Raw genomic sequence first — 23,995 nt, forward strand, 5'->3', positions numbered from 1 at the left:
TTGCTACGGTAAAGGTTAGAAAAAATCATCACCAGTTTTAGCTATTGAATTCAGGTTTTTATTTCTTATTTTGAAACCATACAATAAATTGAATTCAGGTTTTATTTCTTATTTTGAAACCGTGTTCTCTAGAAATACTCAAGAAACTATACGTGTATGATCAATTTATAACGAATATAAAATATGTTTTTATGCAATGGTGTACAGGGCGCAGGACATACAATTCCACATGACAAGCCTAGACAAACCATGGTATTAACTCAAGAGTGGCTTTCCTCAAACGTATTCAAGCGATTCTTAGATGAAATAAGATGAGTAGTTACTCATCATCACCAAATATGTAATTGAAGAAAAATGGTCATATATATATGCAAACTTTGTGCTTTATATATATTGTCTTCAAGTATGTACCTTAACCTTTATTTGTTGGACGAGAGGCTATGAAAAGTATACTTTATAAGACTTACATGTATTAGGGTGAAGGGGGTGCACACCTAATAGGTGAGTGCCCTCTCTTACGCCAAACCAATCCCCGTGTGCCACGTCAACTCCCCTCTTAAACTCCCCTAACACCCCCATTTGATGGCGCCACTCCCCTATTAGGTGAATTGGTTTTTTTTTAAAAAAAAAAAAAAAAAAAAAAAAAAAGAAAATACCTGATTGGACAGCTGCCTTCTCTCTCCTCCCTCTCTCTCGGTGAGCCGCCACCGGCTTCCCTCCTTCTTTCCTCCCCGATTTCATTTACCGAAGGGTTGGCGGTGTCTTACCGCCTTCCTTCTCTCCACCCCGCTTCGGTTTACCGAAGACGCCCCGAAGGGCCTTATTGAGAAATCAAGACCATTTATTTATTTTAAATTTTGTAACGTTTACGTGATAATGACATTTTGCATTATGATTCATTTACTGTTACTTTGTGAAGGGATGATTGTTAGGGGTATCTGATCAGAGTAGGCTTGAGCGGAAGCGGAACAAACACACACACACACACTAGCAGAAAATAAAGAACACGAGAATTTACGTGGTTCGGTCAAGGTGACCTACGTCCACGGGTTGCAACTAGGGTTTTACTTTTATTAGATGCTCACAACTGTTTTCAGAATGACACAGATTACAGTTACATAATAGGTATTTATAGAACAAGATTAGGGTTTCCTACTTGGTCAACAAGTTAACTAAGTGAGCCTAATAACTAGGGCCGACTAACCCTAACTAGGGCAGGCTAACCCTAATTAGGGCCGGCTACCCTAAAGCCTACGAACCCAACAATCTCCCACTCGGAGGCTTTGTATAGTCCACAAAGTGAATCCAAGAAACCAATCACCAGTAACTTCAGTAATCTTTACGTTCAAGTCTTCCCAGCCTCCAGTTCCAAGAACAAGCTAAGACTTCAGTCACATCCAAGCCACCTAGTTGCAACCACACCTCTCATTAAGTACCTGAGAGACCAGTTGAAGCTCCCACAAGCTCCAACCCAACAGTCTTATCAGACCCATTCTCTATCTCAACCGGCTTGCACGATCCACCAACTCTAGAGATACACCGAGAATTAATACCACTCTCCACATTTTGCAAACTATTTCCAGGAGAGCTTTTTTCTTTAGTCGGAATCTTCGTCTTCAAAACCCAACGGTTCTTTGTGATTGTACCCGGAACACGACCCCTGCTCCCACTATCACCAAATCCCCTGACTGGCTTAAACTTAGACCCCCGACCACATTCAACTGACATCCCCAAAGCACCAGGATTCAAGTTCGCAAATTGAACCCTCTTCCGCTTACTAGATTCAGTGAACCAGACTTTATGTTGTACAGGGACGGCTACTCCCTCAGCAGGTATCTCAACTAGATACAACGATCCTCGTCTCTTCCCACAGGCAACAACAAGATTTCCATCAATCACCTTCCACTTCCCACCACCAAACTTAACATCTAGTCCCTGTTTATCCAGTTGACTAACAGAAATAAGTTTCTTCGTTAAACCTGGAATTACCCTGACGTTCTTTAAGTTCCATGTAGTGCCCTGGAGTCTTCAGATTGACATCTCCCATACCCGTAACATTAAGAACATGACCGTTAGCTAATCGTACATTTCCAAAGTCTCCTTTTTTCAGATTCACCATCGTCTCCCCGCTGTGCATGGCGTGAAACGAAGAAGCAGAATCCATAGCCCAAGAATCTATAGACTCTTCACAGCAAACTAGTACGTCACCGTCAGATTCATCTGACACAACGCTGTTTACATGCTGCTTACCATCATCTTTCTTAGGATCAGGACACTCGTTTTTAACATGCCCCTTTTCACCACAGTTCCAGCACCTCACATTTTTCCCAGCTTTAGAAAAGCTTTTCCCACGACTCCCACTGCTTCTGTTTTTACCTCTTCCCCTGCTAACACTAAGCATACCAGAAGTAGATCCTCCACTAGTGTTCCTCCGGTGAACATCTTCACCCAAAACACTATCCCGGACCCGATCAAACTTCAAATTTCCAGTTCCAGCAGTTTCAGTGACCGTTGTCACAAATCCTGACCAGCTATCAGGTAAGGAAGATAACAAAACCACAGCCTGAGTGTCATCATCCAACTTCATGCCCACAGTTGCTAACCTGGACAAAATTGAATTGACTTCGTTAATGTGATTAGCAATTGAACTGCCGTCGTTCATCCTCATATTAAACAGTTCCCTTATCAAGAACACCCTATTACCGGCAGACGGCTTCTCATACATATTTGACAGAGCTTCTAACATATCACGAGCAGTTGTTTCTTTCATGATATTAAATGCAACGCTCCTCGTCAAAGCCAATGTAATTTTACCTCTTGCATTTTTGTCCTTTGAGTTCCAAATTGCCTCGGCAGCTTTATCCATTCCAGCAGGTTTTTCTTCCAGTACCACATCCAAATCGCATTCACCAAGCAACGCCTCTATTTGCATTCTCCACCAAGCAAAATCAGTACCGTTGAACTTCTCGATTCGGAACTTCCCGTCTTCAGCCATAGCAAACGAGAAAAACCAGAAAAAACCACAAGGAACCAAGCAGCCGAAACCCGAGCAACTTTCAATAAACCAGAAACCCGAAGTACCCAAACCAGCGACTTCTCTTGCAAACCCGAGCGTAAAATCAACGAATAACCAGGGTTCAAGAACCGAAACCCTAATCGCCAAACACTCCAAAACCACCAGATCTGCAACAGCAAACCCTACGGCGCAAACCCTAGACCTTACGAGCCGTAACCAGAGAATAGGTACGGGCCGTAAACAAGTCAGCGGCGACGGCAACAACAGCAGATCAAGATTTCTCGTCCAGCTCTCTCCTTCTCCTGCGATAACCGTGTGAACCGTGTATTTTACTGAACCTTTGGCTCTGATACCACTTGTTAGGGGTATCGGATCAGAGTAGGCTCGAGCAGAAGCGGAACAAACACACACACACACACTAGCAGAAAATAAAGAACACGAGAATTTACGTGGTTCGGTCAAGGTGACCTACGTCCACGGGTTGCAACTAGGGTTTTACTTTTATTAGATGCTCACAACTGTTTTCAGAATGACACAGATTACAGTTACATAATAGGTATTTATAGAACAAGATTAGGGTTTCCTACTTGGTCAACAAGTTAACTAAATGGGCCTAATAACTAGGGCCGGCTAACCCTAACTAGGGCAGGCTAACCCTAATTAGGGCCGGCTACCCTAAAGCCTACGAACCCAACAATGGGATGATGAACTTGGTCATTTTTCCTAAGTTCACTGAAGAATTATTGCTAATTTTGCTGGGATTACAGGACTGTTCTTTATTCATAATCATTCATATAATATTCTTCTTGTATGGAAATTATAATCATTTATATAATATTCTCCTTGTATGGAAATTATAATCATTTATATAATATTTTGTTAACTACTGACATTATATACCATAGTATGCTTAAGTAACTGTCAGTTTTGATCTATTGATGGTGTGGCTATATTTTACAAAGTTGACGGTATCAAAGAAACTCACTTCTCGAACATCTATAGAAAAAAGTGCCCAACCACTAAAAGAGGTTATGCGATTGTAATGGAATATGTCATGTGCCTTGAGAACCATTTTCTCAATGAGAATCATTTACATCCAGGGAAATTCTATATCTTTATACCATTTGGTTTCTATTTTGGCTAAAGTGACTTATGTGTGTAACAAGAATACACCAGCTGTTAACAACTCAGAAGACATTGTAAATTGTCGTGAGGCATGGACTTTAGACTAGGTCACTAGGTACTCATATCTGATCGAATTTTAATGTATGTTATTGAATGAAATCTTTGGGTACAAGAAACAATATATAAAAGATACATCTGGAATCCTAAAGAAATACAGTTGTATAAATTTAACATAATGGAATACATAAAGATATTATCTAACATTCCCTGCAAGCGTAACGGTGGCAGTCCAATGTGAAGCAATTGACGAAAGAAAGTGAACTGTGAACTTGAAATATTCTTAGTGAAAATACCAGCCACCTAAAGCTTAGTTGGAACAAATCTGGTGACAAATTTTCCAACAATTACTAATTCACGTAAAAAATGATAGTTAAGATCAATATGTTTAGCCCGTTTATGAGCGACTGGATTCTTGGTTAGAAAAATAGCGCTTTGATTGTCACATAGAATAGTTGGTCTGTTGGGAGGCAACGAATAAAGGTATTGAAGTAGATGAGTCAACCAAACAATTTCAGCAGTAATGTTAGTCATTGCTCTGTGTTGAGATTCACAACTAGATCTAGCAACCTAGTAATTAGGTGATGTGTGCCTTATTCGGTTAACCCATGAAGTACCCACGAAGTCCATGCATCTGCATTGCAATTAGTTTGTTTCCTTTATGTTGCATGTTTTTAGTTATGATAGTGGTGTTAGTTGTAGTATTGGTTATTTATTTTTAGGGCTATATAAAGCCATTTATGTTTCTATGTCATTAGGATGAATGAATATGAATTAAGTCTTTTCCAAAAATCTTCAAGTTCTCTCAAGTTTCTTATCTAATTTCTTTGATCAATTGGTTAACGATTCGGTTCGTAATAATTGGTATCAGAGCCCTCGCGATCCCCTTTCAGACCTATGGCTGCTCAAAATCTGTCCAAACCCGAGTTTCGTCAATGGAGGGAATCCTTTGCAAGACTCGAGTCCCGGTTTGAAACCGTATTCACTGAGATCCGATCAACCCGAACCGTGTTCGAATCCCGCCACACCCCTAGACCTCCACCACCCGTTTCCGCTATCGCACCAGCAGCCGTGTCACCCGCTGCCGCCACACCACCACAAACTGTTGCCTACCCACCACCAAAAACCAAACTAGCCATCAAACTACCACCTTCACACGTGTTTTTTGTGACCACCAAACCAACACCATCTATTGAAAACATTGCACCTTCGAACCTACAGATTACACCGGCCACAATTTCGGCTCGTGTCTTCAGCCCTCCGCCATGCCAACAACACAACTGAAACTCGAAAAAGGGCAACAGAACATCAAGAGAAGACGTAGCCGACGAACGCGAGTGGCACCCACCTTGGTGCCCCGTTGTGACTGCTTCGAATGCTACAGTACGAGTACGAGTCGAGTGGCGTCCGCTGTGGTTTACACCAAGTCGTATCCGGATTTTCAACTTGCGGACAAGTCGAGTTCAAGTGAGGTGGATTGATGTGTGCCTTATTCGGTTAACCCATGAAGTACCCACGAAGTCCATGCATCTGCATTGCAATTAGTTGTTTCCTTTATGTTGCATGTTTTTAGTTATGATAGTGGTGTTAGTGGTAGTATTGGTTATTTACTTTTAGGGCTATATAAAGCCATTTATGTTTCTAAGTTATTAGGATGAATGAATATGAATTAAGTCTTCTCCAAAAATCTTCAAGTTCTCTCAAGTTTCTTATCTAATTTCTTTGGATCAATTGGTTAACGATTCGGTTTGTAACATTAGGGCATATAAATATTATCTTTGACTGGAGCGTGACATTTCGATCAAATTTTGGTAGTAACCTAGTAACCTGAAAGGCCCATTGAAGCTCTCAACAGCTCCAATCCAGTCATCATAGACCCAATCATGACAAAACTTGTAACGCCCCAAAATCTGAATGTTAATATTTGTCAGATGTTCCTTTATGACACGTCATGAAATAAATAACTAGGCTATTTAACATAGTTAAGGGTATGGTCAAAAGTATTAAGTAATGAAAGGTAGTGTCAGTTATGTTTTAAAGGAAAACCCGAGGGGCTAAAGTGGAAACAAATGAAAGTTGTTTACTAATTAAAAGATCAACACACACACACAAACACACATACGTCTATGTTCGTGAAGCTTCAGGAGCTCTCAAGAACTCCAAACCCTAAACATGAAAGATCATCCAAATTGAAAGGCTAAATGATGCTTAAATCTATAACCGAGCATGGATTAATGATCACCAACATGAGGAGATCATAAGGTATGTTTTAAATTTAAGATTGGTGATCATGGGTGAAGTGGGTTATGCTCTAATCCGTGAGATAATATGAAATTGATTATGTATAAGGGTTAGAAACATCATATAGAACATGGGTTATGTAAGATTTGTGTTAATTTGAAGTTTAGATGCGAAACCCGTTTGTTATGGTGAGGATGATGACTTGAATCACCATTTATGTTTAATTCTTGTTGAAAGAATGATGTATCATGTGGGTATGATGAATTATTGTTAGATGAAAGTATAGGAATATGATGATGTTATGTTCAATGTTCATTTGGTATGATACATGATGATTAGTAATTGATTTTGGTGAATTATGTATGAGGTTAGAAGGATATGCATGAATTAGTTGTACATTAAGCTTAGATGTTAGTACGCACACAAGGTGTTTGATGAAATGCCTAAACGACAATAATATGTGAAATCCGTGCTATACGCTTGAATGATGTGATGAATATATATGGATTGTTTGATTATATTAGTTTCGACTTAAGAATAGTTATAGAACGAATGAGAATTCTTGAAAAGAGTAAACTTAAATGATATTGACGTTAACTATGAAGATGTTGTTATGAACGGAATGGTATGTATATATGTATATGTAACTATTTGATTATGCGACCAAATATGTCCTACAAAATGAGTATGAAGCGTAGATGGCATAATGACTATGGTCTAACATGTTAATTTGTGAATGAATGTGTGTCTAAGTTGGAAAATTGAAATGCTTGATGGTTGACCTTATGGAAAGTCAACAATGGTAGGAATGTTGTAAGGTGGATCTCTTATCATAAATGTACGGTTTAGGAAGTCAAAGTGATGCACGGTATATTCATAGCAAGATATGTAATGGCATGTTTATATTATGCGAGTAAAAAGGATCTCATTGTTAATCTATGCTATGAGTTGCAAGAAATCCACTAATGAAAGTCAATTATTGAGCATAGATTTATCGTGATTGATGCTATGTGTGGCCTTGTTTACTAACAAGGGTATCAATGTATGGTTATGTAAGGATGGATAGCATGTCTACGGGCTCAAGTATGGAGGCTAACGGGTCAAAAGGAAGCATGGAACCTATGCTTGAACTTGGGCGCACAAGGTAAGTGACATCCAACTCACTTCTTAGTATACATAAGAACCTTCTTGTTATAAATGAAGGGAAGTCATGTATGGTATGGAATGATTGAAGGTATTAAGATAAGTATTAATCTAGATAGTCGAAGATAGTTTGTGGGACTAAACGGGTTGAATAATTATGTATAAGTAAGGTAGCGGTAATGAAATTCGTTAAGAATGTGGACCCGAGGCAAGGATTCTTAGTCTAAAATGTAGGGAAAGGTTTTACGGACAATTGGAAACAAGTTATGTTGATATATGCATGAACGGGTCAAAACTTGGTAAAAGGGTAATAAGCCGAAGGCTTATAAGTCATAAAGTTAGGTAGTCCATATATTGGATTTTTACTCTATGTGATAGAGAATTAAATTACGGTCGCGTAGGAAAAAGAATCGGGTAAAACGGATAAAAAACGAGCAAGTTATGCGAGTTTTAGTGCGAAAGATGGGAGCTGATCTGGGCACCACCGTAGCTTACGGTGCCACCGTAAGCTACGGTGGGAACTGGGCATTTATTCCTGCCGTAAGGCAGACTAGAACTACCGTAAGCATTTGGGGCCACCGTAAGCTACGGTAGCCACCGTAGCTTACGGTGGAGGGCTGATGCAAATGTATTGTTTATGTAATTTCTTCGTTTTTCCTCGAACTCGGACCCCGTGAACCCATTCCAAGCCTCGTTAAGTCTTTGTAATGTTCCTTAACCCTACCAAATGGCTTGGTAAGTTACGGATGAGTATGAAACTCACTTTTAAGATCCGAAATATATCTGAAAGATATTTTAAAAGCATTTATGACATGTGATTCAGTTCGGGATGTGTGAGTGTGTACGCGGGGTAATGAATTAAGTATGTGAGTAGGAATGCTTGTAGGTATTAATGTATGTATGTATGTATGTATGTATGTATGTATGTATGTATGTATGTATGTATGTATGTATGTATGTATGTATGTATGTATGTATGTATGTATGTATGTATGTATGTATGTAAGCACCTAAGTAGGTAAGTTGTACGCCGTAATGTATGCATGTATGTAAATACATGAGTAGGTATGTTTGTACGTAGTAATGTATGTATGTATGCATGTAAGTAAGTATGTGAGTAGGTATGTTTGTATGTAGTAATGTATGTATGTATGCATGTAAGTAAGTATGTGAGTAGGTATGTTGTATGTAGTAATGTATGTATGTATGTATGTATGTATGTATGTATGTATGTATGTAAACATGTAAGTAGGTATGTTTGTACGCCGTAATGTATGTATGAATGTAAGTATGTGAGCAGGTATGTTTGTATGAAGTAATGTATGTATGAATGTGTGTAGGTATGTATGTACGTAGTTATGTATGTAATGCATACGTGGTTTCAATACACTTAAGTATTGACGTTATTAACAGTGTGCCTCGAGAATGAAATGTGGTGCAGGTACTCCATCGAGGTTCGCTAAGGATTAGGCACCCGGATGGAATGACTACATCTAGATAGATAACGGATGGAAAGAATATGTGGATAGAACAAATCGAGACTACACGATTAAGAATCTTGTTTGTATATAATGTATGCTAATGTTTCGATTGTATGTGGTGGGTGCAGGTAGTACGAATCACAGATTTTCATCACAAGGAGTAGCGATCAAAGACCGAGTCACAAGTCAGATTGTACGGGAATACTTGACTATGTAAATTGATAGTTATGAGTTATGCTTTTGTTATGTAAATGAGTATAAAAGATGCATATAATGTAAGAAAGTGTTTCATAATGAACTTGCTAGTAGGTCAAAACGTTTTTAATGAAAGAAATTTTTATGGAACGAATTTCCGCTGCGTCTTTTCAGTTATAACGTGTTAGGGTGTTACAAGTTGGTATCAGAGCCCTGGTTTGAGAGAATCAAGTAACGGGAGGTAAATACTTGAACTCAAACCGGTGTGCTCTCGTTCCCAAGAGCCCGTACAATCCAAGACTCGATTGAAGCCTAAAGGCAACAGCGAATGTAAGTAAGTATTAGAATATGTAATTGAAGGATACTAATAGTATGTTATGTGAAGGGTAAGCGCAATTGTTGAGAGAGATGAACTGTGAATGCGGTCTGGGACCGGCATCAAGGCAAGTAATGAGGCGAGTTGACCCCAGGTACGTAAATCTAACGTGTGGGCGTATGAAATGGTACAGTTAACCAAGTGAAAGAAAAATGTTAAACAAATTATAATAACGACATGGTAAATAGGTTTTGAAAATGTCACACATCCCGAAACTAAATCCTTCGGACATAAGGTGGCGATTACGCGAAGACACGAAACTAGTACGTGGAAGGTGTACCTGGCCAGTACACAAGAAACGTATGACGTTTGTGAGACCGCGATAATTGTTACAGGTATGTCCGATAGAATTTGGTAGCGGCTAGGCGTGTGGGTGAAATGGGTAGTAAGACTCTCGGAAGGTTGAGAGTACTATGTAAGGGTGAAAGGTATAAGTGATAAGAATGAAATATTGAGTCCATAAGAAAGTATGGATTGATAATTATGAATGCAATGCTTGAATCCACGAAACGGATTCAAGGGATGAAAGATACGAATGATGCAAATCCCTTGCGGATTTGGTTATGCTAAAAAGGGTTATGATAAGCTATACAAGTCGACCGGTTCAAGTTGAACAAGTCGAGTAAGGATAAGGTACCATCCGTTTAGAACGGGTGGTCGTGAATGCAATAATAAATGTATGAAGCTCAACCCGTTATATGGGTAGAACGAAAGATTTATGTTGAAAGCAATTAACCCGATGTTACCGGGTTGTAAGTGGTATGCTTGAATCTCATTAGAAAGCATGAATGAATGTTTGAATCCGTAAGGCGGATTCAATGAATGAAAAAGCATGAATGATGCGCCTGAATCCGTGAGATGGATTCAAAAATATAAAAAGATGAAATTAATCCGCCTAAGAAGATGTCGATAGTTTGACCATGATTGAGTCGGACGAGTCATAGAAATGAGTATAAAGTAAAAGTGATAGTATAATAGACGAAGTTTTGTATAAGCTATGTGTTAGATGTGTTAGTAATTGACTTTTAGAAATTAGAATGATGACGGGCGGTGAACCGGACAATAACTTGAGTATGGGCGGGAATGGTAAGCTTAGTAAGAAATATTGAAACGATGTAATAAGGTTTTTGCAAGTAAGCATGAATGGAAGGAAGTACGAACGTGTACTTCAGTGACAAAATAATTAATTAAATAAAAAGATTGCATGTAAGAAATAGAATGTGCGGTACGTTATAGCAGGTACGTAGGAAATTGTAGAAGAGTTATAGGTGTGTAATCACCTAGTGTTATGAATGTTTGAATGACGTATGCTAACCGCCGATGTTGTTGATGATAATGTTAGAACTATTGATGTGATGAAACCAATCGTATTGGTGAAAGGACGTGCACGAGCGGAAGCTCATAACACGAAGGAATGAAACTTGGCCTGTACGGCTAGTGCACGAGGAGAAGATGAACGATCAGGGTTGCGGATCGTGGTTGGGAAATGAAAAAGAGGTTAGTAAAATGTCTAACTCATGATTGGAGAGATATGAACTGTCTATACACGTGAATTAAGTAATGCATGAAGTGAAAGCAATAGTAATGTGAAATGAACGGAATGATTTAAAGATAATATAAAGGTATGCAAGGTATACGTAAATGTAGAAAAGGTAGAATAAGGTTAACGTTAAAGTTAAGCATATATGAGTATGTATAGATTTCGGGTAATGATTAAATTCTCGTAAGATGAACTGCATGATACACATACGTATGTAAACTAAATAATGCACGAAGTGAGAGTAATTGTAAAGTGAAATGAAAAAGATGGTTGGAAAGTAACGTAAAGGTATGCATGGTACAAGTAATTGTAGAAAACGTAGAAGGATGATCACGTTAGAGTTAAGTACATAGGTGTGTGTGATTACAAGTCAAAGAAGTATGTATATTGAACCGTGGTTGTCAGACCAAGGAAATGAAAATGATATGCGAAATTATGATAAGGAAGGTATGGAATTGTTAGGGAGAAGTCAATGATATGAATAATGAAATAAACATGAAAGAAACATTAATAGGAATGTTTTTGAAATTGAATGATAGTCATTGTGATGAGCTCGTGGTTGTGTCGAGTGGATGTAGAGAAGGAATAATTAGTGTTAAATAAAGGTAAGAAAGGTTTCGGGGACGAAACCTCAATTAAGGGTGGTAGACTTGTAACGCCCCAAAATCTGAATGTTAATATTTGTCGGATGTTCCTTTATGACACGTCATGAAATAAATAACTAGGCTATTTAACATAGTTAAGGGTATGGTCAAAAGTATTAAGTAATGAAAGGTAGTGTCAGTTATGTTTTAAAGGAAAACCCGAGGGGCTAAAGTGGAAACAAATGAAAGTTGTTTACTAATTAAAAGATCAACACACACACACAAACACACATACGTGTGTGTTCGTGAAGCTTCAGGAGCTCTCAAGAACTCCAAACCCTAAACATGAAAGATCATCCAAATTGAAAGGCTAAATGATGCTTAAATCTATAACCGAGCATGGATTAATGATCACCAACATGAGGAGATCATAAGGTATGTTTTAAATTTAAGATTGGTGATCATGGGTGAAGTGGGTTATGCTCTAATCCGTGAGATAATATGAAATTGATTATGTATAAGGGTTAGAAACATCATATAGAACATGGGTTATGTAAGATTTGTGTTAATTTGAAGTTTAGATGCGAAACCCGTTTGTTATGGTGAGGATGATGACTTGAATCACCATTTATGTTTAATTCTTGTTGAAAGAATGATGTATTATGTGGGTATGATGAATTATTGTTAGATGAAAGTATAGGAATATGATGATGTTATGTTCAATGTTCATTTGGTATGATACATGATGATTAGTAATTGATTTTGGTGAATTATGTATGAGGTTAGAAGGATATGCATGAATTAGTTGTACATTAAGCTTAGATGTTAGTACGCACACAAGGTGTTTGATGAAATGCCTAAACGACAATAATATGTGAAATCCGTGCTATACGCTTGAATGATGTGATGAATATATATGGATTGTTTGATTATATTAGTTTCGACTTAAGAATAGTTATAGAACGAATGAGAATTCTAGAAAAGAGTAAACTTAAATGATATTGACGTTAACTATGAAGATGTTGTTATGAACGGAATGGTATGTATATATGTATATGTAACTATTTGATTATGCGACCAAATATGTCCTACAAAATGAGTATGAAGCGTAGATGGCATAATGACTATGGTCTAACATGTTAATTTGTGAATGAATGTGTGTCTAAGTTGGAAAATTGAAATGCTTGATGGTTGACCTTATGGAAAGTCAACAATGGTAGGAATGTTGTAAGGTGGATCTCTTATCATAAATGTACGGTTTAGGAAGTCAAAGTGATGCACGGTATATTCATAGCAAGATATGTAATGGCATGTTTATATTATGCGAGTAAAAAGGATCTCATTGTTAATCTATGCTATGAGTTGCAAGAAATCCACTAATGAAAGTCAATTATTGAGCATAGATTTATCGTGATTGATGCTATGTGTGGCCTTGTTTACTAACAAGGGTATCAATGTATGGTTATGTAAGGATGGATAGCATGTCTACGGGCTCAAGTATGGAGGCTAACGGGTCAAAAGGAAGCATGGAACCTATGCTTGAACTTGGGCGCACAAGGTAAGTGACATCCAACTCACTTCTTAGTATACATAAGAACCTTCTTGTTATAAATGAAGGGAAGTCATGTATGGTATGGAATGATTGAAGGTATTAAGATAAGTATTAATCTAGATAGTCGAAGATAGTTTATGGGACTAAACGGGTTGAATAATTATGTATAAGTAAGGTAGCGGTAATGAAATTCGTTAAGAATGTGGACCCGAGGCAAGGATTCTTAGTCTAAAATGTAGGGAAAGGTTTTACGGACAATTGGAAACAAGTTATGTTGATATATGCATGAACGGGTCAAAACTTGGTAAAAGGGTAATAAGCCGAAGGCTTATAAGTCATAAAGTTAGGTAGTCCATATATTGGATTTTTACTCTATGTGATAGAGAATTAAATTACGGTCGCGTAGGAAAAAGAATCGGGTAAAACGGATCAAAAACGAGCAAGTTATGCGAGTTTTAGTGTGAAAGATGGGAGCTGATCTGGGCACCACCGTAGCTTACGGTGCCACCGTAAGCTACGGTGGGAACTGGGCATTTATTCCTGCCGTAAGGCAGACTAGAACTACCGTAAGCATTTGGGGCCACCGTAAGCTACGGCGTAGCTTACGGTGGAGGGCTGATGCAAATGTATTGTTTATGTAATTTCTTCGTTTTTCCTCGAACTCGGACCCCGTGAACCCATTCCAAGCCTCGTTAAGTCTTTGTAATGTTCCTTAACCCTACCAAATGGCTTGGTAAGTTACGGATGAGTATGAAACTCACTTTTCAGATCCGAAATATATCTGAAAGATATTTTAAAAGCATTTATGACATGTGATTCAGTTCGGGATGTGTGAGTGTGTACGCGGGGAAATGAATTAAGTATGTGAGTAGGAATGCTTGTAGGTATTAATGTATGTATGTATGTATGTATGTAAGCACCTAAGTAGGTAAGTTGTACGCCGTAATGTATGCATGTATGTAAATACGTGAGTAGGTATGTTTGTACGTAGTAATGTATGTATGTATGCATGTAAGTAAGTATGTGAGTAGGTATGTTTGTATGTAGTAATGTATGTATGTATGCATGTAAGTAAGTATGTGAGTAGGTATGTTGTATGTAGTAATGTATGTATGTATGTATGTAAACATGTAAGTAGGTATGTTTGTACGCCGTAATGTATGTATGAATGTAAGTATGTGAGCAGGTATGTTTGTATGAAGTAATGTATGTATGAATGTGTGTAGGTATGTATGTACGTAGTTATGTATGTAATGCATACGTGGTTTCAATACACTTAAGTATTGACGTTATTAACAGTGTGCCTCGAGAATGAAATGTGGTGCAGGTACTCCATCGAGGTTCGCTAAGGATTAGGCACCCGGATGGAATGACTACATCTAGATAGATAACGGATGGAAAGAATATGTGGATAGAACAAATCGAGACTACACGATTAAGAATCTTGTTTGTATATAATGTATGCTAATGTTTCGATTGTATGTGGTGGGTGCAGGTAGTACGAATCACAGATTTTCATCACAAGGAGTAGCGATCAAAGACCAAGTCACAAGTCAGATTGTACGGGAATACTTGACTATGTAAATTGATAGTTATGAGTTATGCTTTTGTTATGTAAATGAGTATAAAAGATGCATATAATGTAAGAAAGTGTTTCATAATGAACTTGCTAGTAGGTCAAAACGTTTTTAATGAAAGAAATTTTTATGGAACGAATTTCCGCTGCGTCTTTTCAGTTATAACGTGTTAGGGTGTTACAAAACTAGCCAATGACTCATCCTCAATCTCAACCGGCTCCCACTAATTCGCACTACTGGCTCCAGAGATTTCTAGAGGATAGAGCACTCTCCAAAAAAACAAGAACCCAGAAGAAAATTTTCATTCGGAATCCCGGTCTCAAAATCCAACATCACAATGTTACTGTGTCGGAACATCTATCACGCTCCCACTGTTACCAAATCCCCGTCTAGGTTTATACCTCTGAATACGCTCGAGCTAACATCCCCGTGGCTCTAGGATTCATGCTTGTCAAATGAATCCAATTAGATCTACCTGATTCAGCGAACCAAGACTTTACAACTTGGAAGTTGGTTTACTTCTTCCAACGATACATAAACCCGTATATAACAACTCTCCCAACACCCTTAACATACCCCTATACATCCTAAAATATACCTCGTATACAAAAAATGGGACTAAAATACCTTTATATAAACAGAAATCAAGTAAAATCAATTTTTATGGATCCTCGCGGGGCGCGACCAGGTTAAGCTAGGCCGTCGCGGGGCCGCGACCCAGTGACACTAGGCCGCACCCGGTGCTGCCACGTATCCTCATGCGTGTTGAAGCTAGGATCTGACTGGCCAAAGCTAGAGCCTAGCTTACGACTCTCGTGGGCCGCGAGAGATTAAGCACAGGGAGTCGCTGGGCGTGAGCCGCCCCTGGTCAGACCCTATAAATAGATAGCTCGAGCTCATTTTCAGTCGCTCACAATTTTCTTTCTCTCTCAAATAATATAAGCTAAAATACTCAGGTATAATACCCAAAAAAGCGAAGCTCTGCCTCGTTGTAAGTATTATAACCCCCGGTTACGTATTAGTTACTCTGCCCGATTGATCTAGAGCTCCGTAACGCATGTCAAGGCTCTGTCTGACTCAGTCGTTGGAGTTCTGTCTCAGGGGTATAGCTAATGTAATTGGGTTATCTTACTAACACGTGTGCATTGTTATTTTAATAGATTATAACTAGGAAGTCACCAGAAAGCAGTAGTATTATCTAAGTCAGCAATGTGAGTACATCTTATTTTTGTAAACAGTTTTTACAAAACCTCTATTGTTTTTAAAGTATAATTGACAGTGATTGAGTCTATGTATTCTACAATTACTCTCGGTATGTTGGGGTTTTGTATACATTAGTTGTTACTACACTGTGAGTAGTAGCATAACCACAAGTCAGGATTGACAATACCGTGGGTGGTAATTGGGTAGATAAAAACATTGTAATCGCTCTCAATACTTTAAAGATATAAAAGCTTGTTTTGATTAAACTGGGATGCACTCGCCAGTATTTCTTGCTGATAAAACTTTTTAAAATACGTTTCAGGTAACTTAATGTGAAGCTAATAGAAGCCAGCTGGAGAGCACTGAAGGCTTGGAAAAGTGGCTATAAAAGTTACCTAAACAAGAAAGAAGTTTTATTTCAATAAATTAGGGTTTATCCCTATAAACATGTTGTAATGGAAACTTGGGTTTTTCCCATGTATTTGTTAAATATAAAAGTTTGGTATTTCACTCTAATAAACTATTTCCTAACTACGGTCCTGATATAATTTCCGCTGCCAAATTAATAAAAACCGATACCACTATACTGTCCTCGCGACCGCCGCTCCCGGGGTAGGGGTCGGGGGTTGCGACAGAGAATGGTATCAGAGCTATAGCCATTAATTTTAGCCACAGAAGTGTTATGCTGACACCAAAATTTTATCACTTGTGTTAGGAAATAACCTATGTGATTATATGTATACATGAATATTATTGTTTTGTGTTATTTGACAATCTGTGAGTTTACAGTATGAGTGATCAAGGTACGTCTGACGCCTATCGTCACCATAGCTAGTTCTCCCAAAAGTGAAGGAACTTCCTCACAACCTACTCCTTCGGGGTATTCTGCTAATACAGAAGAGTGAATCTTCATCTTTAAGGCACAATCCGAAGAACCATTCCATTCGAAAAAGAGAGGATGGTTCAGTTGGGGAGCACATGAGAGGAGAAAGCGAATGAGAAAGTTACAACAGCAAAGAGTGTTAGCAGCAGCCAATAGGGAGATGAACGCCCAGACACAAGACATAGTCAATAGGCGATTGGCAAACTTTCATATATTAGCCACCACTGCAGATCCAAACCTAGACCAAATAATTACACCACAACCATTGCCACTATTCCCAACCCAACCAATGGAGATAGAACCGAACCAAGGAGACCAAATTCCCATACCAACATTTGACCCTAACTAGATACCTAGAATCCCAGCACCTAATCCTCTAATGTATAATCCATGGGAGGATGACCATAGGGATTACCATGCTGACTCAGACCAAAGGGTTGAGGGTGATCGCTGCATGGAAGGGGGCCACCACTTTTTGATTAATAACTTACTTAATTATCTTTCAATAATACGACCTAGGGTATGTTTAGCATGGAGCTTTTAGGAGCTTCTAGCTTTAAGCTTCTAAGAAAAAGCTCATACTCAATAAAAAGCCTTGTTTGGTTGAAGGAGCTTGAAGCTTTTAGGTTAGAAGCTTGAAGCTTTTGATTGAACGCTCATACTAGTAGCATTTAGAAGGAGCTACAAGCTTTTAGGGAAAAATGACTATTTTAACCTCTAAAGATAATGAACTTTTTAATGCACATACTTTTTAATTTTTTAGTTATGTCCAATTTAGTCATTTTATACATTTTATTAAAAGCTCCAGCTACTCTGCCAAACACCAAATATATCTAAAAAGCTACAAGCTCAAACCACTAGCTACCAGCTTCCAGCCACCAGCTACTTTTTCCAAACATACCCCTAGTGGGATTGTATCATTGCTGACTCAAACCACTAGGTTGAGGGTAAAGTCGCTATCACAAGAGGGGCCTACTACTATAACTAAGATAATCTGTTAAAATGCCCAAAGTGCGGAAATCATCAAAAGGATACATGAAAGATAAGTCGGAACTAAGTGATTCTTTCTTGTCTATCTGTTTTTTACTTTTATTGTATTTTCTGTTTCTAGTTCATCTTTTTATAGTTTATAAACCTTTTCTCAAAGTTTGGTTCGATTACACGTTGACGATAAGCCGGTATTAAAAGCTCTCGTGTCCTTGGATGACCTCGGTATCTTGCCAACACTATACTACGTCCGCGATGGGTGCACTTGCCCTAACGTGTGTGTAAAGTGATAGTAAAATATCGTGTTTTATAAATTTAAAACTTGAATTGGCGAGTAAAAAGAGCTAAAAATATACTAAAAAATATATACAAACCCGCACACGTCTGTTATGTATACGGATACCCGAATCTGCTTGCAAGCTAATATGTTGAACGCAAAACTTTGAGTTCATGTCCCTCATTTCAAACTTTTCAATGTTTTACTATTAAACACTCGAGGGGGAATACATGTTACAATAAATGGTATGTTTAGCTATGGAATGAAATTACTTTAGATCATGTGCGCATAAGTAGAAAATGAACAAGAGTAACCATTAATCATACATGATTACCGAGGTGCAAATGGTGTAGATCTATTGAGTTTTGTCGAGCTTCACTCCTGGTATTTTGGCCTTTTAGGAGTGCTTTTGTGGACCCATATCGGAAGAGTCTGAATATCATCGTCTATGTTTGGTTGTTTACTTATGTGGCACGTATATTAATGTCCTTGCAAAATATTAACGATACTCGAATTTCATAGACGCTTCACATACTAGGTTTACAATACAATAACTTTCAAATGTTTTTGAGATTCATTTGATACAAAGCAAACAAACACATGAATTCCCCAACTTTTTGTTGACTTTTCAAACTTACATGTATTTCAGATAACTAATGGATCCTTGCACTTCATGAAACAAGAACCGACCTGTCAAGAAAGCGATGTCATCCTTATGGAGGATTTCGTTTACATCTCCCGCCCTTGTGCGAAAGATTGAATGCAAAACCTCAGTCTATTAAAACTTTTTTTGTACAAGTCTTTTTGTGAAACAACATTATTAGTGATGTCTTTTGAAAGCAAACTTGTGATTGAAATGGATGAACATCGTGCATACTTTATTCATATAGATTGTTTTCTTACATCGTATGCAATGGAAACTAATCAAGCTTACACCTTGCGCTTCCGCCTATGAGCAGGTGTGACATGAGATCTATTATATAAGAGATATCTCTGAGATCCATTATATCAAGGTACATGTGAATAATGCTTTGACTTATGTAACATATACTTGTCAAAAGAAAGTTATCTATTTAAGGACAAGTTTGTTTTGGTTGTTCCCACTCATCTCAAGATAGGTACAATGATTCACTTTTTTCTTGATGAAAGTAATTATTAAGATTTCATCACATTTTGATGTTTGCATTAACCCATACATGGATTTTATTGGCTTACAAACAAAGTGTTCTTTGACCTTCAATTTAGAACTTTTAGGTAGTTTTATGAGTCTGTAAATATGTAAGTTAGTTATCAGGGAAAGTTGTTTTAATGTACATCTAATTAATGTAGCTCTAAATTGTTATAAGTTACTAGAACAATGATGATCCTTAAAGAAACTATTGTAAGACAGGTAAGAAGATTCTTTGATAATTTATCTCCTCTAGAGTATAACCTTTGACAAAATGTCATGCTTCTTAGTGTCTTAACGTTTGTATTAGGATTTAGTTTAGTTACGAACACCCGGTTTTATTAATAATAGCTTTATTCCATTTAGAAGATTGATTTATGCTATGGTTTAATTTAGAAGAGGTATGGTCAGTTAACTTATCCAAAATCCATTTCAACTCTAGCTAGGGAGGTTACATAATCATCAAAAGTTAGTAGGTTTTAAACTTAAATGACCTCCTGAGTTGATTATTGGGTTTATTAGAAGTTTCCATTTTATTATTAGCTCTTAGTTAGGTTGCTATCATTTTCAGTATTCTATGTTTGTAAGAGTTTGTGCAATATGCTGTACAAGAGGTGTAATTGGAGTTAAACTTGGAGTAAAATTTAATGCCCCGCCCCCCCTCTTGTATTCCTTGTAATCTTGATAAAGACTTTTGCTGCTCCCATTGACCTTCGAAGTCTTTAGGAACTCAACATGCTTAGGGTCAATATTTAAAGACCAATAGATCCTAATAGAGAAATAAGTTAATGACGTTAGTCGTTTTAATTTCCCTTTGTTTAAGGATTACTTTAGTTTTGGTAAGAAATCTGTTCGTCCACATTTAAGCAACAATGAAACTTTTATAAGAGTAGCATTAGACTTTAATGAGATAAGTGTTGAAGGTGCAGTGTCTTGTACAAGAGGTGCAAATTGAGGTAATAAGTTTTCACTCCCCTACCTCTTGCAACTCTTCCAAGTTATGATAAGAACACTTAATGCTCCCATTAATCTTTGATATATCTTGGAATGCTATAAGAGAGGTTTCAAAGATATACGTAACGTGGGAACTTATCATATATATGTTAAACTTTATTTGATTTAAAAATGTCCAGATTTCATAAGAAAACATAGGGACATATTTAGAAAAAAAAATCATATTATGTATATATGACAGATCTCTTTAAGATTGTGAACCATAGGAGACAAATTAGATACAACTAGATAGTCTTTAAATGATGAAATAAATTACGTCTGGATATTCCTTATAGAATAAGTTTCGTGAATGTTAGTAAAATATAACTTCTTATGGACCCATACTTATTCCTTAAAACAAGTATTATTAAGAGCATCTAACACATGATTTAAAATCACTGAGAATGAGATTAGATGAAAAGATCATCCTCATCAACCCTGTCATGATTTCTCATGAAATTTGATTTCAATGGAAGAATCTTATAAGTTTCATTTGTCTTTTTGTTAAATTCTCATTTTCATGATAACAAAAGTTGTGAAAGTGTATTGTATCATATAGTTCTATATTATAAAGGTTTATATCCAGATATGATAACATATAATATAAGAATTTAAGATAAGGGTGACTTTAGGTTGGTTATGCAAACTTCACAACTATCATAATGTAGCTTAAGTGTTGATATTAAATTATGATTAATCTCCAGAATATGTAAGGTATCATAAAGCGTAATTAGAAAACAGTTTATTATCGTTCTTATAGCCTTAACATTTAAATTTGTCACCAACTCTCATGTTAGTTATTTGTTGAATTCTGGTAAGGAAAACGTATAAAACTAGACTCAACATATCAAGTGTAAGTTGGAATATTAAGATTAGCAGACTTAAATATCATCAACAGACGACTACCTATTTTAGCCAGTTGTTTTTTTGAATTATGAAAGATTAGTAGACTTAAATATCATCAACAGGCGACTACCTATTTTAGCCAGTTGTTCTTTTGAATTATGAATAGTCTTGTTCCTATGCCTAGTAGTGAGATTCTCCCTAAAAGAACCTTAGAGTTGGAATTAGTACTTGTACTTTGACCATGGAGCTTAGAACTATCAGCTTTTTGTTTAATGGTAGTAAGGTGAATAACCTCTTATTTTCCAGCTTTAGGCCTACCTTTTCCTTTACATATGTTGCTGATCAAAACAATGATTTTCCTTTGGTACTTCTGAGTGTTATAGTTGATGTTAAGGCATCAAAATCGTACTAGTGGAAAAGTTAGTATGAAATGAATTGGAAAAATGTACTTATTTCCATGTGTAAGCCCTTAATTTTATAGGTTATGATATTTTACATTATGATATATTCACGGATGCCATTTAACCTTATATTAAAAAATGAGACGAAATCATGCATCTTAGGAGTTATTTTGATTATTCCATAGAAACTAGATTAATATTAGGAAAAACTTAGTATGGAAGAAATCTAGTGATAGCATTTACTTAAATGAGTTCTTGATTATGATAAAAGACATTATGTTTGAGTTATCCCATTTATCATGCTCTATTTTTCTTCTGCGATACTTTTATCAGAAAAGAGCAGTAGGATTGTCGCGTCTTAGAAGATAATCAAGAAAATAATTTAAGAGCAAATCATATAGAAACTCTTTAGTAAAGCAAAAACATATTAGGTTTTAAAATTAGAGTGGATGATACAGATGAGATACAAATTTATAGAAGAAAATTGCAGCGAGTACCATTATGGGTATTAAAGTAAGGTAGGCTAAAATATGATCTTAAGACTAATGAAGGATCATTAATGTGAGGTTCATTTTTTGAAGAAAAATGTGATGTGTCTATTATTAACGTCAAACTAATAGACTAAGTTTAGAGTAAATTACAAAACTCGTCCTTTATGTATGTATGTTATTTCAAATCATGTCCTTTGTCTTCAATAATTACATTAATCATACCTAATGTTTACAAATCTGATGAAACAATGGTTAACCGGGCAGGGTTAACTCACTGGTCTCGTCAAGAAGGGTTAATCCCTTTCTCTCGAGGATCGCTGGCTGGATCACCGGTGGTTGATCTCCTGCACAAGGAAACAAGCCGTGACTCGTAACAAGGAGGATGGGGTGGGGGGTGCTCCTTGTTACCACTCTCCGGCGTGAGAATCAGTAGTTTGCTTGGGAAGCAAAGTAAGATAGTAGTAGTAGTGAGAGAGTTGTGAGAAGATACCTCAAACCTGGTTTGGGGTTGGTATTTATAGCCGAGGAGTGGAGGAGGATGATGATGGATGGACTGACGACGTGCTGCCCCTTTTCAGGTGTGTCAGGCTCGTCGGTTATGGAGGTTACGCCACGTCAGTCCATTGCTTACGTAGCTCTGACAGGTAACTGTCATTGGTGCCACTTGCACTGTGGTGTCAGTACCACTTGCTTGAGTACATAGGATGCGGTGCAAGCCGCATCGCTACGTGCGGTAACATCTGAAGTTACCGCGTCTCCTACTTGTGATCAAGGAATACGCGAGATGCGGTGCTAGCCGCATCGTCGTCTTGCCTGCATCCCTTGTTGTGACGAAAATGTCCGTATGGTGCGGTGTCAGCCGTACCACTACGTTCATCTTCTTCTATGCCTAAGGTAAGGCTTTCCTGTATTGATAGAAGTGTTCACTGGACGCGGTGCGATGCCGCGTCGCTGTGAATACTTCCGTTTTCGTACACCAGATGTGATGCTATGTCGCATCACTCTACCGTTCTCCCGTTCCATGTAAGTCCTCCTTTGTTACTAGATAGATTGGATTCAACCCTTGTGTCGATGCGTTCCCGCATGGGCACAAGTGGGTTGTTAGCTAGTGGGGGTTTTGATAAGGGTAATGGTCACTCGCGGTCGATGCTGACGCGAGATCTGGGACCATACCCCTTCAAAATCCTAAAATGTTATATTCGTTACTCTAAACCCAGTTAATTTTCTCAGTTAATTGTAGTCATGTGGGACCCACGTAAGGGCATTAGTGTCTTTTAACCTACCTATCTATTTCCCCCATTTAAAACACCATTTAAACAACTGTTGACCCAAACCTGAGACCACTGTTCCATTGCTGGCACCACTTTTCTTGCTCTCACCAAACGTAAGAAGCTGCACAGATTCCGGCTTACACGAATGAGAAGAACTCCCAACTTCCCCCCACTAGTTCCATCCACAGATCCAAACTAGGAGAAATTCAATTCCATTGACCAAACAAACCTTGATTTTGAATCGATTGCCGATTCGAATTGTGCAAATTATGCACTAAGGAGCTAGGGTTTTCGTTTGGTTTTGAATTTGTTGGTTGCGCAACCACAGTTACAGTTACATCAAAAGAATCTTTCATTTCTCCAGTTGTGATTGTACCCGGTACGGGTACCGGATCGGCTAGGTATACGATATTCACCCTGGATATATATCCTAGTTTCAGCCCTGCATTATTTTTCGATAAAAACATTGAAAGTGCAGATTAGTTCACTTTTACCAAACACAATTCTCCTGGCAGATAAAACAGAAAATTATGGTTAAAAAACTTAAAATCAAGCAACTCGCTGAATTGCTCTGGAGAACGGAGTAGA

At 37.6% G+C, this 23,995-nt stretch overlaps 1 long non-coding RNA gene across 1 annotated transcript; it reads left to right on the forward strand.

Annotated features, from left to right (window-relative positions):
• The first annotated feature begins 6,419 nt into the window (after positions 1-6,419).
• LOC118479923 lies at positions 6,420-9,622 on the forward strand. Its single transcript, XR_004861541.1, has 3 exons — positions 6,420-6,460; positions 7,497-7,583; positions 9,192-9,622. It is a non-coding gene; the product is annotated as an uncharacterized LOC118479923 (long non-coding RNA).
• The last annotated feature ends 14,373 nt before the right edge of the window (positions 9,623-23,995 follow it).

This window comes from Helianthus annuus, chromosome 6 (genome assembly GCF_002127325.2).
Source record: "Helianthus annuus cultivar XRQ/B chromosome 6, HanXRQr2.0-SUNRISE, whole genome shotgun sequence".
NCBI classification, from domain to species: domain Eukaryota; kingdom Viridiplantae; phylum Streptophyta; class Magnoliopsida; order Asterales; family Asteraceae; genus Helianthus; species Helianthus annuus.